The 12,945-nt window shown below is 44.1% G+C and overlaps 1 protein-coding gene across 1 annotated transcript in view; it reads left to right on the top strand.

Annotated features, from left to right (window-relative positions):
* The window catches only part of rtn4rl1b (reticulon 4 receptor-like 1b), a 156,963-nt gene that overhangs the window by 138,452 nt on the left and 5,566 nt on the right, over window positions 1-12,945 (top strand). The window lies entirely within an intron of this gene.

The following is a 12,945-nucleotide window of genomic DNA, read 5'->3' as shown; positions in this document are numbered from 1 at the left end:
TTCCCACCAATCTGGCTCTGCCTAATCATCCCACCTACATCCTCTACATCCCCCAGCGGCTTCACATTCCCTTGCATTCTGCGCCCACGTTGATTCCCCGGGTCACGACTTAGGAAAGACACACTGAAATCCAGCACTGTGGTTTTGAAATACGGTGCATTACAATTGTCCTGTCACTTTCTTTGGCAGTCTCGGCTGTTGTTAAGCAGGATTCTGATGGATTTTCCCGACCTCCTGCAGGCCCACAGCACTGTCTGCGCGGCTGAGAGTTATGTGCGATTTACGCACGGGCCGCTCGCGAGCTGCAGAACTAAAGCTAGGAACGCCGCAGATTTGTCAAATCCGTACGACCTTTTAATTGATACCGAGCAGGAAACATCTGCCGTCTCTCCGTGTGGCGCTCCACCTCTCTTTCTGCATCCTTCCTTCAAATCCTGACTGAACAATAACAGGAGCGCCTCTGCTCCTATCAGCACACACGCACGCACACACACTGTCTACGCAAATCCTGCTCTTTATTCCTGACAGACCCCGCGCGTCGGCGCCCGCGTACAGGAGCTATATTTGGCGCCTCGCGTCGCTCGTCTGGAAGACGTCGCCGCGCGCCCCGCCCGTCTGCGTCTGTCTGCGCGCTCTGGGTCTGCTCGCGCGCGCGCACGCGTCTGTCTGTCTGCGGAGAGGAGCCGATTTTTCACCGTCTGTCAGCGGAGTCTTCGTCAGGCTTCAGCCGCAGGTGTCACCGCTCGTGCTGCTCATTTCTCTGCCCGCGGCCCATCTGTGTGTCAGTTCGGCACAGTGTCCTGTCACTGCTCATCTTTCACTACCCCGCCCCTCCCTCCCTCCCCAGTCACCTAATTCCGGTAGGCAGTGTCGCCAGGTCTGCAGTTTTCGCACCGAAATTGAAATTGCGAGTGAAGAAAAAAAAAAAAAAACAAAGCCGTGGGCTGCTAGTTTTAAAACGAACCCCTGCCGTGGGCAGACGGCGAAAGAAATGATGAGTCTGAAGTTTTCATTCACAGTCCATTCACTCCACATCCCCCCACCCCACCCTCCACACCCTCGACGAGTCCGTCCCCCTCCGGGTCCATAATAACTCTGTAGAGAAGTGACTGGGACGGAAACTTGGTGATACCTGTGGAGCCAATGTTCGGACAAACGGCCCCACCCGCTAGGATGGCCTGCTTACTGAAGCTACGCATATACTTTAAGGTTTTTTATTTACCTAGCTGTCAGTTATGCTAAGTGGGCTACCTTGCTATGAAACAGAAAATATGCTGTGCTAGCTAGCTATCGGTTTCCATTAGTCACAGGGCAGTGTTTTTTTATTTGTCGATAGTCTGGAAAACAGACAAAAACAAACTGAATCAGTGCTAGATTTCAGCTTAACATGAAACCAGTTTTTCTGTCTATGGCTATACGAATCATAAGGGACATTTACTTTATCTTGCCGTGTAGGTATTTGCACACTTCTGGGGCAGATCATAACGTGCGGGTAGGTCAGTCGTGTCCGAACAGCAGAACGCGGACTCCGTCTCAAAGGGTGCGTGGAAGCGACGCTTTGAAGCAGTTCGACCGGGACTGTGTGAAGGCGGGGGGCTCCGCCTGCGGGCGCTGGGCTGAGAGACATCATCGCTGCTGCGCACCGTGCCGCGCCACACAGCACCCCCCAGCGCCCCCCCAGCTGGGCAGATGCTCCCAGCGCACACGTTTCGGCTGAGCGAGTCACAACCACAGCCCCTCAAGGTCCCCCCCACTGCACCCCTCCACCCAGCTTATTCCACTGCTCGGCTTTTTATTAATCACATACGGTAGCGCTGTGTTTTTATCTACGCATTAATAGCCTATTGCAAGATGTATCACAAACTTTTACACGGAACTGGCAAAAAATAGAGCATTTGCACCTTAAGATACTTCGGCAGATCAAAAAAAAAAAGTTTTTTTTTTTTAATTGAGCACATAAATAATCTCGGACACTGAGGTTGCTTCGAAAGCACTCAAATCATAAATCATAAAAGTAGCACAGGCCAAGCCTTATGAACCACCCTTAAATTACATGGTAAAAGTATTGATTAGGACACCTTGTGGTGGTAACTACAGTACATATCGCACAAAATTTCCCAGAATCCGCTGGGAAATAATAGGGTACAGTGTTTTCAATACTGCACCTGTCTTATGGAAAATGATATGCATTTCACCAATGCTGGCTGAAGGATATACTGGTCAAAATGCTTAGCTTGCACTCTGATGGCCATTTTGAAGAATCAACCTTTTTTTTTTTTTGCCAGCCTACAAAGTAAGTTTCATGAAAAAGTCTACTGAATAATTTCACTCAATCTCCACTTCTCCATTTCTGTTTTATTCACTGCATTGTCTTATATCATATTGCATGAGGGAATGGCTTTCTCATTGAATAAGGACTCTAATCGAGTTTGATTGGAATCAGTGCGTTCGGTTAAAGCATTCTATCTGTTGCGTTTCCAGGCCAAGCAGTCTCATCTGCTTAAACCCTGCGTGCTGACCGTGCTACAATAGTGCTTCCTTTGTTCTCCACCGGCTTCGTCTTCCTTGTCTGCCGGCTAAGTCAGCTTAAACCTCTCACCACAGCGGGCTGTCACAAATAAGCTGAACTACATCCATTCCCAAGATCAAACGCTTGACACCAGACAGTGGGCTGTGCGTAGATTCTTAAGCTCGCTCGGTTAGAGGTCCCTAAATTGGTGTTGTGTTAGGATTTTGAACAAGTCTGAGCTCTCCTAGCCTGCCATCCAGTATCATAGCGGTTTACGTTTTCATGATCAATTTTGAGATTTATGATTATTTTCTTTTTGCATAGATTATTAAAAAGGGCATCAATTCAGCTATGTTAAATTGCACTGTTACTCCAACATCAGCATCTAATAAAAACACTTTGTGCTTTCTCTTTATATCACAAAGTTCTGAAAGACCAGGAATTATCTTTTAAACCAGAGAGAATAATTGAATTGTTGGGAAACATATAAATGGCATTGAAATCTAGTTTTTTAAACTAAGTACATGATGTGTCTCCTCCAAGGTAATGGCAGTATCTTTCTTTTAACATTAGATGGCAGTTAACATTGAAAAGGACCCCGAGAAAGTAGTCTCAGTTCCTTAACAGTTCTTGCTCGTGCCTTGATTTTACATGATGTGAATATAGTAAAGGAAAAGTATTCTTACATAAAATTACACCTTCCAATGAGATCTCATGGCACTTATAAAAAGAGTCTTGTTAACCCCAGGTGCCCTGATCAATTTCCGAAATGGAAAGAAAATAATGTTTTCAGTTGACCTTGTTGGTTTAGTAAATGCTGAATGATTTTTTAAAATAATCACATTAGAGAAACTGGACAGAATCCATGTAAAATACCATTTCTGCAATTTTCTTCAATGGAAAGACAAGAAAGGTGCTCAAATAGTAATAAAAGTAACAATTACTGTGATAATAACATTGAAAAATTACATCATTCCTCAAAATGTGTCACACCTACCACAGCACTGTGTCAAGCAATTAATTCATAAATGATCATGCAATGTTGGCATAAATAGTTCTATAATGGAGCATTTGTGAAGTTAAACTCCCTAAAAACTATTTTCTGTTCAGGGATTGTGGGATTTCATCAGAGACGCAGTATGTGACATGAGGGATTCTTTCTCAGACTAATAATTCTGGCACAATGTTAACCGTCTAAGTGTGCCTCCCATTGTTTTCAGGCTAAAAAAGCCATTGTGCGCTGGATAAAGACGGCAGCGCAGCGTAGAGAGGAGACCTTTCAAGAGCCGTATTATTTTTCAGAGACTGGCTAATTTCATGACACTAGGATCTGTTTCACGACGATATGAAACGCCAGCCGTATTGATCAAGTCGTATCGAGGGCCGGTAATACATCCAGAAGTCAGCACTGGCGCTTTGCGAGAGGTAAAAACCTCCAGGCCAAAGGGCAGTGACTGCACAGTAAACCAGCATTCGGGAATGGCTAGGTCTCTGCAGGTCCAACTGCAGCAAATGTGTTCTCCTGCAACCATAATCATGTTTGGGAACCAAACAAACAAATGAAATTATAGGGGAATAAGCTAAACACTTGGAATTATGTAAAGCGAAAAATATTGTAATTCCACAAATTGTGTAAAGCGCTTAAAGTCTGATGACATAAACATAGTTTCCTTACTTTGAGGCACTAGACTGTAGTGTGCAGTATACACCCTTTCAAGGGGAGCAGGTGTTAGTGCTACTAAAAATTATTGTTTTCCTTCAGTTGCATAAAAATGCATATGACACATTCCCAATTGCTAACTGGTAAATGAGCTTTTAGTGGCATTGAAGATAATAAGAAATGCCTTTTTTTTAATATTGAGTGCAATATTATGATAGACTGCGATCAGGTGATCACCCCTTCTGGGCAGTCTGTCCCCACTTAACGCTAATGTGATGGCGATGGTGGTGATGATGATGATGATCATTATTATAGTGATCAATTACATTTATATAGCAGTGATGGCCCAAAGCACTTTACAACAAGGAAAGTAACTCATTTCAATGCAGAGGGCATGATGGTTGATGTGCAGCTGCTATTTTTGCATTGGAATGTTAGGCTCTTTTTTTGGGGGGGGAAGGGGGGTATTTAGGTAGTTAAACTGGGGAATGATTAGCTGGCCAGACTGAGACTCCTGCTTCCCCCTGAGAGCTGTCAAATTTAGATTTAGATTAGAAAGCAGCTCACCGACTCACTCGTGTTTTTTTATGCTTCTTTTAATCAGGAAGACCTACCAAGATTAAAACTGCTTTTTTTCAGAGGGACACCTGGCCAAGAATGCAGCATTCTTATTTATGTATCAGAACATAAAGGATGCAAATGTGACAAATCACTACAATTATCATGCAGAACCACAGTGAAAACAGCAGGCTTTAAAAAGAGTTTAATGTTACATCTCGGCTATTGTCATAACTTGCAAGACACTCAGGAATGAGAGATTTTGACTATTTTCAGTGTTTTTCTTGATGATGGAGCTATTTCTGGGAACGAGCAGCTGTTTATTAGTAACAGCCTTCCCAGTCAAGTAATAGAGGAGGAGGTCCTCTGGGAGTTCGAGTCCAGGCTTGACGCAGTGCTGGTACTCTGTGGTCTGTAGCCAAGTGACCAGCCTAGATGGGCTGAATAGCCTGTTCGCATTGTATATTTCTTTCATTCTTGTGTTCTAACAATTAGGAAGGAGAAAGATCATGGTGCAGAGGGAAAACGAGAAACTCAGTCCACGGATGGATAGTCCGGAGCACACTGATGGGAGAGACTCATCGAATTTGTAATAAAACGTAGAGCGCAGTGGTAGGCCAGATCTAACAACCGTGCTGCAGCAGCAGCCGGCCCGGTGGACAGTAAAACCCCTCTGGTAAATCATAGCGAGGAATGTCACTGAAACTGGCTTTCTCCGGGCTTAAAAGGGAAGCAGAATTTATTTCTGATGAAACCCCCCTAGCTTTAATTTCAGCTTTCTAGTAAAGCTGTCAACCTTGGTTTCATGGCAGAGGTTGTACCGGATTGGCTAACTAAGGAGCCTGCTTTGATAAACTGCCAAAAAGACACAGAGTGCTCTTGGTAGTCCTCAAGTTTATTTTCAAAACGACAACAGTGTTATCCAGCGAAGAGGGCAGAAAGGCCAGTGATGGCTCTTCTGTGCCCCCCAAACCACCTTCCTTTCCCCTGCTCTACCCAACAGAATGACTGCTGACATGGAGGGTAATAGGATCTCTCAACATCCTCCACCGTCTCCAGTTTCTAAATTGTACCGCAGTTGCATTTTCCTAAGTAGACGCCACCTGAGTAACGCTGTAAAAGAAAAACACCATAATTACTTTACTGACAGGGCACCAGTTAGCTCTCAGTAATGAGCCTCAGCTTTATACGTTATCAATTCAATGACTCGATACACACAGCCCTGTAATGGCAAGAGTATTAGACAACAACAGTAATCACTGCATGTTTGAGTGTGGGTGTGTGTGCGTGTGTGTGTGTGTGTGTGTGAATGAGATGTGTGTGGGTAACAGTGTGTCGGTTCAATTTATCATCAGATAGGAAGCATCTTCTCCCTCCAGCCCCACTTACCTTAATGACAGCTGAGTTCAGTGTTCGGTGGAAAGCAGTGACTTTGTGGTGCCTGCAGGGAACCATCTGCCCCACCAGAGCTCTGAGGCAGGACCAGCTAACCAGCCATTATCTAAATCATATTTCGTTTTAATGCAAAAAAAAAAAAAAAACAGTGTTCTGGAGTTGCCAAGCTCCAGGTTATGATTAAATACTGCCAGTGTGACAAGCAATTGACTGGACCCCAGAAACATTTCAACCCGCCTCCCCACTCCCCCACCCACCCACACAAACACATACTGGACAAACCCACATGCACACACACACACATTTTCCATTTCATTGCAGGAACAGCCTGGAATACTGCACAATTAGGAGAAGTAGCTACACTGTGGCATTGCCACAGAGCCCAGTCATTCCCAGTAACATCACATCTCTCAACATGACTCTTAGCTTATTGTCAGAGTCATGAGAGTGTGAGAATTCATTTAGCATTACAATTTCTATTTACTGTAGGATGTTGCAAGCACAATGCACATAAAAATACAACACATTTACCTACTGGTAGATCATGCTTTAGTGTGTATGTTACTGTAGTTTTGAAGACTACATCTTTCATTGCATGTGTGTGAACACTGAAAACTAGTAATTTAGTATGCATTACGAGGTGGCTTGATCAATTTTATCAATATTAGTCAGGTTTGTGAAATACTGCTGGTGTTGAATGTAAGATAATAATCATGTTTGAAAATGTAAAATAGTGATGTGTAAGTGATTCTAAACATGTTTTTCTTTCTGTGCTCAATATGTTACTACAAGTCACTAGACTCTTCAGCGTGAAAAGTTTAAAATTAATGAGTGTATGCATATGCATGTGTATGCAAATGCACAGTGTAGGTAAATAATGCTATAAAACTAAACTATCGATCTTCAAACCCTACACACTGGGCAGATCTCTCCCCTCTGCAAACTCACCCTTCCCTGCACGGTCACTTCTCCCAGTCATGATGCCGCTTTGTACCACCAAATGCACTCCCTACTTTTGTAGCACTCCCTACTTTTGAATTCATTAGGGTTACGGTATTTTTAGGGTTTTGGGTCGTATTTTTTATTGTCTCTATTCTTAGGGCTTGTTATGGATGTCTTCTACTCTGTATGTATTGAGAATGTGTAACCTTGGTTCTTAAGTTAGCATAGGTAACTTGCACTATTGCATGTGATGTGTACTAGCGTGTCTGGGAAAGTTGTTAGCCAGGTCTGGCATGGTCTACTCATATTAATCAGGCGCATGCACGTCTGTTTCACCTACACTGGAAGTTATTCTGGGAATGTGATGTAACAATGTAATCAGTAACATTCTTGACATACATTGCAAAATAATTAGTGTAGAACATGCCGTACAGGGTTCCTTCCCCTCCCTGATGATTTTAAATACTTTTAAAGGGACAGTGTATTCAAAAACATCATTAGCCAGGTTCTGGCTACAACTAGTTTTGTCAAAATAGATGTCTGAAATGGTTTCTTTCCCAGCTTGATGACACAAACACTGCCTCGGAGAGACAAAGGACTTTTAGTTAGTCCGGAATAATGCAAGGAAAGGCCTGTGAGGGACTGTGTCCTTCCTGTTAGCAGCGATGTGTTATTCATGAGGGCGAGATTCTGCGAGGAGCGCATTTCATTGATATTCCACAGAACGACTGTCCATCTGGGGACCAAAGCCATTTCATGTTTTTCTTTTTTTTTGGCTTATTTTTATTTTTATGTATTTTCTTACCAGCACTTAAAGGGAAGCAAAAAGTCATGCTGACCCCAACCAAGGTCAAGGGTTCAGAGGTCAGGCCCAGCAGTAGGCTGTTCAATAATTCTCCCAGTAAGGAGCATTCAATGGTCCGCGCCCTGACACATCAGAGAAAGAGGGAGAGCAGCCGGGAAAGTGAGAGGCAGGGAACTAAGAATAAGTAAAGGGGGAAAGAGAAATGCAGCTTTGAGATACGAATATCTCAAATGGCAGATTAAAAAAACATGCATTGTGCCTCCCAGAGAATCTCCTCTTTCTCTTAAATTCATAAAGAAATTATTGGCATACAGCTGCCATGTTGTGTACTGAGCCTTTTACATAATATCATTTACGCAGAATGGATCATTGTGTGTGAGGACAATGGGACAACAAACGCTCCTTTCCTCTCCCTCTCCTGACAGCTCACTCCGTCTCTTTTTAATCTCCTCCTTCCCACTCGGCCTTCCTCTTGTTTGCTCTTTATACCTCTCTCTGTCTCTATCACACTCTCTTCCTGTCCATTTTTCATCCCTCCATATACCCCATTACTCCACTCTGTCCATCTCACCTTTGTCATTTTTTTCATCTTTCCCTCACTCCTTTTATCATTCCCCCTCTCAGTCTTTCTCCCGCTGTCATGGAGAGGACGTGGGCCAACTGTCTTGCTAACCCCTCCAATCATCTCTCTGTCTTTCTCCCTCTGTTCCCCCTCTCTCCACCGATCCCTCACTCTCCACCTCCCCCCAATAAATATGTTCATTCTTCATCTTTCGATTGCCCTCCCCATCCCCTCCTTCCTTTCATTTCATGGCGTTTTAATTTCTGTGCCCCCCTCCCTTATACCGCCCACTCCCCACCTCCCACATTGCCATTATCATTTTCCTTTCACTTTGATCCCATTCTGTTCAAATGGCCTCGCAGGCAGGGTGAATGTACAGCACACACTGCACTTCTACATTTGATCAGTGTTTTGGACAAATAGCATAATGTGCATACAGTATAAGAACAAGAGGAGTCATTTTTCCTGTCTTTTCTTGTAAGTGGTGGCCCCTTTTAATGCATACTGCATTAAAATAACTGCAGCGGCCTCCAAGCAGTCTCTCTCTCTCTCTCTCTCACTCTCTCGCGCACACTCACTCTCTCTCTCCCTCATTCTTTCTTTCTCTCTTTCACACTCTCTCTCTCTCGCATGCTCTCCCTCATTCTCTCTCTTCGTTTGTCTGTCTGGCTCTCTCTCTGTCTATCTCTCTCTCTCACACTCTCTCACTGTTTGTCTGTCTCTCTCTCTCTCACACTCTCTCACTCTTTCTCTGTTTGTCTGTCTCTCTCTCCGTCTGACTCTCTCTCTCTTCTTGGCACTGATTGTGAGGGACAGATGTCTGGGAGGGTGAGTGGGGGAGTGTTGAGTAGGCAGGTGTGTGAATTTGATCAGTCACCTGGCCACAACAGCATAGAGAGGCTGCCGATATTGGGAAACACCAGACACCTGACACAGTAGACATTCATTCTCACGTTGCAACATGGCACACATAGCATTTAAGCCACGAAGGCTGCAGTTCATTCTGGAAAGGCTACCATGATGCACTGCAGTCTAGTTTACTGTGCTACATCACCAGTGCAAATGGCCACAGCCCTTCAGTCTTATCTATAAGCCAGAGGTGGGCAGTTCCATTCCTGGAAGGCTGCTGTGCATGCAGGTTTTTGTGTGACAAACAGTAACCTCAACTTAGTTTCCATTCCAATGATGGCATGGGCATGACTGCTGACTGGTGCTTTGGGACTACCACTAAAAAGTAGCCTTTTGGCTAATTTGGGGATTAATGTATCACATGATTGTTGTGACTGTCTGTACTTGTACATTGCTCCTGGTTAATAAAGAAAATAAACTTAGCTAATTAGCCAGTGTTGCTAACATAATTAGCTAGCTGCTGTGAGTGTCAGAAACAGCCCTCTTCGCCCACCCCTGCACTTATTAAATCCAACTTTCCATTAAACCAATTTCACGCATTTTCACAGTCGAGAGGAACAAAATCAGTTTTGGGGGTGGTTTCGGAATGTTGAGGTTAAGGTTCCGAAAAGTGAGCTCCATGCTAGGCTGAGCAGGACAAACACGGTGCGCCAATGACACCCTCCCACAATCCCCGGGGTATTGCCGACCCCCCCAGAATAAGATAAGGGATAAGCTGAAAAATACACTCTGGAAATGAGGAAGTGATGCTGAAACAAAATGGAGATATGAAGCAGCGAAGGGGGGGGGGGGGGTACGCGTCCAAATCGATTAGCGCCCGGACCGCAGACTGAATTAGCCCCTCTATCTCTGCAGAATCACCTCTCCCTCCTTCCCTGCACACTCTAATAGGCAGAGTTTCATACCTAATTAAGTAACAGACACGCACGTGGCGGAAAGGTTGAGATAACAAGGCAAGGCATCTAGAAAATAATTAAAATGGGGGTGTGATGGGGAGTGGTGGCCCTGCTGGAAGAAGGGAAAGGAGAGGCGCAGAGGGGTGGCAGGGGAGGGTGCGGGATGGGGGGAGATATGAGATATGAGATTTGAGTGATGGACAGATAAGGTGGCTGATCTTTTGAGGCTGCAGATAAAGCGGTAGAAGAAAGGCGCGGCCCACTTCCTCCCGCCGTCCTCGCCCCGGCGAAACCCCGGGCGCGGCCACACCAAGCCGAGCCGGAACAGTCACCAATTTTACCTCAAAGAAACGAGAATTATGTGCCACGTTCTATTTTTGCCTCCTTGTTTTTTTTTTTTTTTTTGGATTCTGGCAGTAGCCTCTGAAGTACTCAATCTCAAGGTTGATACTAGGCTGGAGGCTCTAAGAGGTAAACTTGGATTTAGTCATTTTTAGCCCGGGCACGACAAGCTATTATAACGCTACGATTTTTGTAAGGGTGACACCAGCTGCTGAGACATACAATGCCCATGTTTGCTTAAAATGTCTTTCTGCAAAATTCAATAACTTAATTTACACAGCCCCTTTCATAGTGTGCTCAAAGTGAATTCCAACAAAGAGGACGGAGCAACAGGGGCCACTCGGAGTATGAATACAAACGTGATATTACGGTAAAAGTTACAGATGAAGTAGGAGAAAAATGCTGAAAAGAGACAACACAATAAAATAGATTGAAAATAAAATAATCATAAAAAATCATTTTAGAAGATGGACTAGAATAGTGCTATAATAGAACTTTTAAAGAGATTGTGAGTGCTTGTGTATTTTCGTTGGTTCGTTGGTCATGGCCTTCCACGGGAAGTTGGGGAACACGTACGGTGAAGGCTCGATCTCCTTTTGTTTTGAGCCTTGCAGTGGAAACGTTTTAGACACAGGGGCATAGGTACTCCTCGGTGCAGTTTCCGCTGGTTTCATTTTAAGCGCACAGGATAATAGGCAGTCAGTTAGGAAACGATAGTGCTTAAGAGAATGGCAGCGGAGAAGATTTCATTTAAATGAGTCAGTCTGCTGAATGCAGTGCATTCAAGGACTGAAGACACTATCATCTTAATTGTCTTTCACTTGCTAATTTAAAAACTGGAGACATTGCTTAAAGCGACCAAGTAAGCATTTAAAACAAATGCCCAGATTTATTCAATTTACTTCTTTTAAAGTGAGAATTTGCCAAGATCTCATAGAAATAACTATATTACACTGCCCACAGAAAAACAAGCACCGTTTAACTCTTAGGAAAAGAAGGGGCAGTGTCTTTCATTTCTAACTCAGTTAAGATAGCTTTTTTGTATTTTATTTAATAATAATCCCATTTGTAAGAAGTGCGGCAGATAGAGTGAAAGAAATAGAGAAGACCTTTCCTTGGAGACTGCAGTTCTCCTTTCTGTTTCCTGATATGCATTAAAGACAGATCAGTACTTAAAAGAAAAGACAGAAAAAAGGACTCAGCATAATAGTGTTAATGTTACTTCAGTTTATAATGTTATTCCATTTAAGTGGCATACATAAGACATTTTTGGCCATGGAAACGTTGTCTCTTGTGCAATGTTAAACCGTGCACAGACCCCTCATCAAAGGGTTCTGTACGCAGGGGGAGGGTCAGTATTTGACATGCTGTTGTCAACCCCGTTGTCTACTCAGTCTCAATTCAAATTGGATGTTTGGGTCCAATTCCCGAAAACCCCATTCAGCCATAGGAATTATTTGGACTATTGGATTTTTTTTCCCTCGGCAGTAGTGTCAATAGTTTTCATTAAGACAGTTAATTACGCAAGTTCACCGAGGTGGATTTTGGTTGCGTGGTATTGCGTGTGTGTGTGTGTGTGCGTGTGGGTGTGTGTGTTTTACGCGTGTACTGTGGCGAGCCGCTCATTCAGTCAGGAGATGACGAGTTGCTCAGTGGCACAGCGCTGGGACGTGACAAACAGGATTACACACCAGCGCGCACTGAGACCGCGCTGCCGCTAGCCAGCAATTGTTGTGCCACTGACATCATTAGGCGCCGGGGACAGTTTTCCAAAAGGTCAGTCATGTCATCCCTGGCCTCAGTGTGCCACAGCTTAGCTAGATTTGAAGGGCGGAAAAAAAACTGTCATTTAGATAATGCTGTTGTTTCATTTCAGAAAAAAAGTTTTTTTGTTCAATCGAAAGTAATAAAAGGAAAAACTTGGGATCATTCCAATAGAACTGCACCAGTTCTACGCTGAGTCACCATGATGGTGACTCTTTGAATGGTGATGAGAAAAATAATCATTATGTAAAGAAAGAGAGAGAGAGAGAGAGAGAGAGAGATGTAAGAGAAGACAGGAGAAAACAGATATCAGTTTTCTGATGGGATTTTGATGGCAGCGTGAAGTTTCCACTTCTCTCCCTTGTCTCTCCCACCAGATGATGTGACAGGATAGGGTTCTCCTCTCAGGGCTACAGAGAAGTGAGCAGGGTGTATCTCTGGGAAAATCAGGCAGGACTGTCTCTCTCTCTCTCTCTCACACACAGAAACTCTCTCTCTATCAATCTCTCTCTCACACACACAGATTCTCTCTCTCTCTGGTTGAGTATTTCACAGGCAAGAATGATATTCGTGTTTTTCGGTGGGGGCCCTGTCGCGCCAGTC

This window comes from Anguilla rostrata, chromosome 9, assembly GCF_018555375.3.
Source record: "Anguilla rostrata isolate EN2019 chromosome 9, ASM1855537v3, whole genome shotgun sequence".
In the NCBI taxonomy this organism is placed as follows: domain Eukaryota; kingdom Metazoa; phylum Chordata; class Actinopteri; order Anguilliformes; family Anguillidae; genus Anguilla; species Anguilla rostrata.
This window is presented reverse-complemented; position numbering and strand designations above follow the sequence as displayed.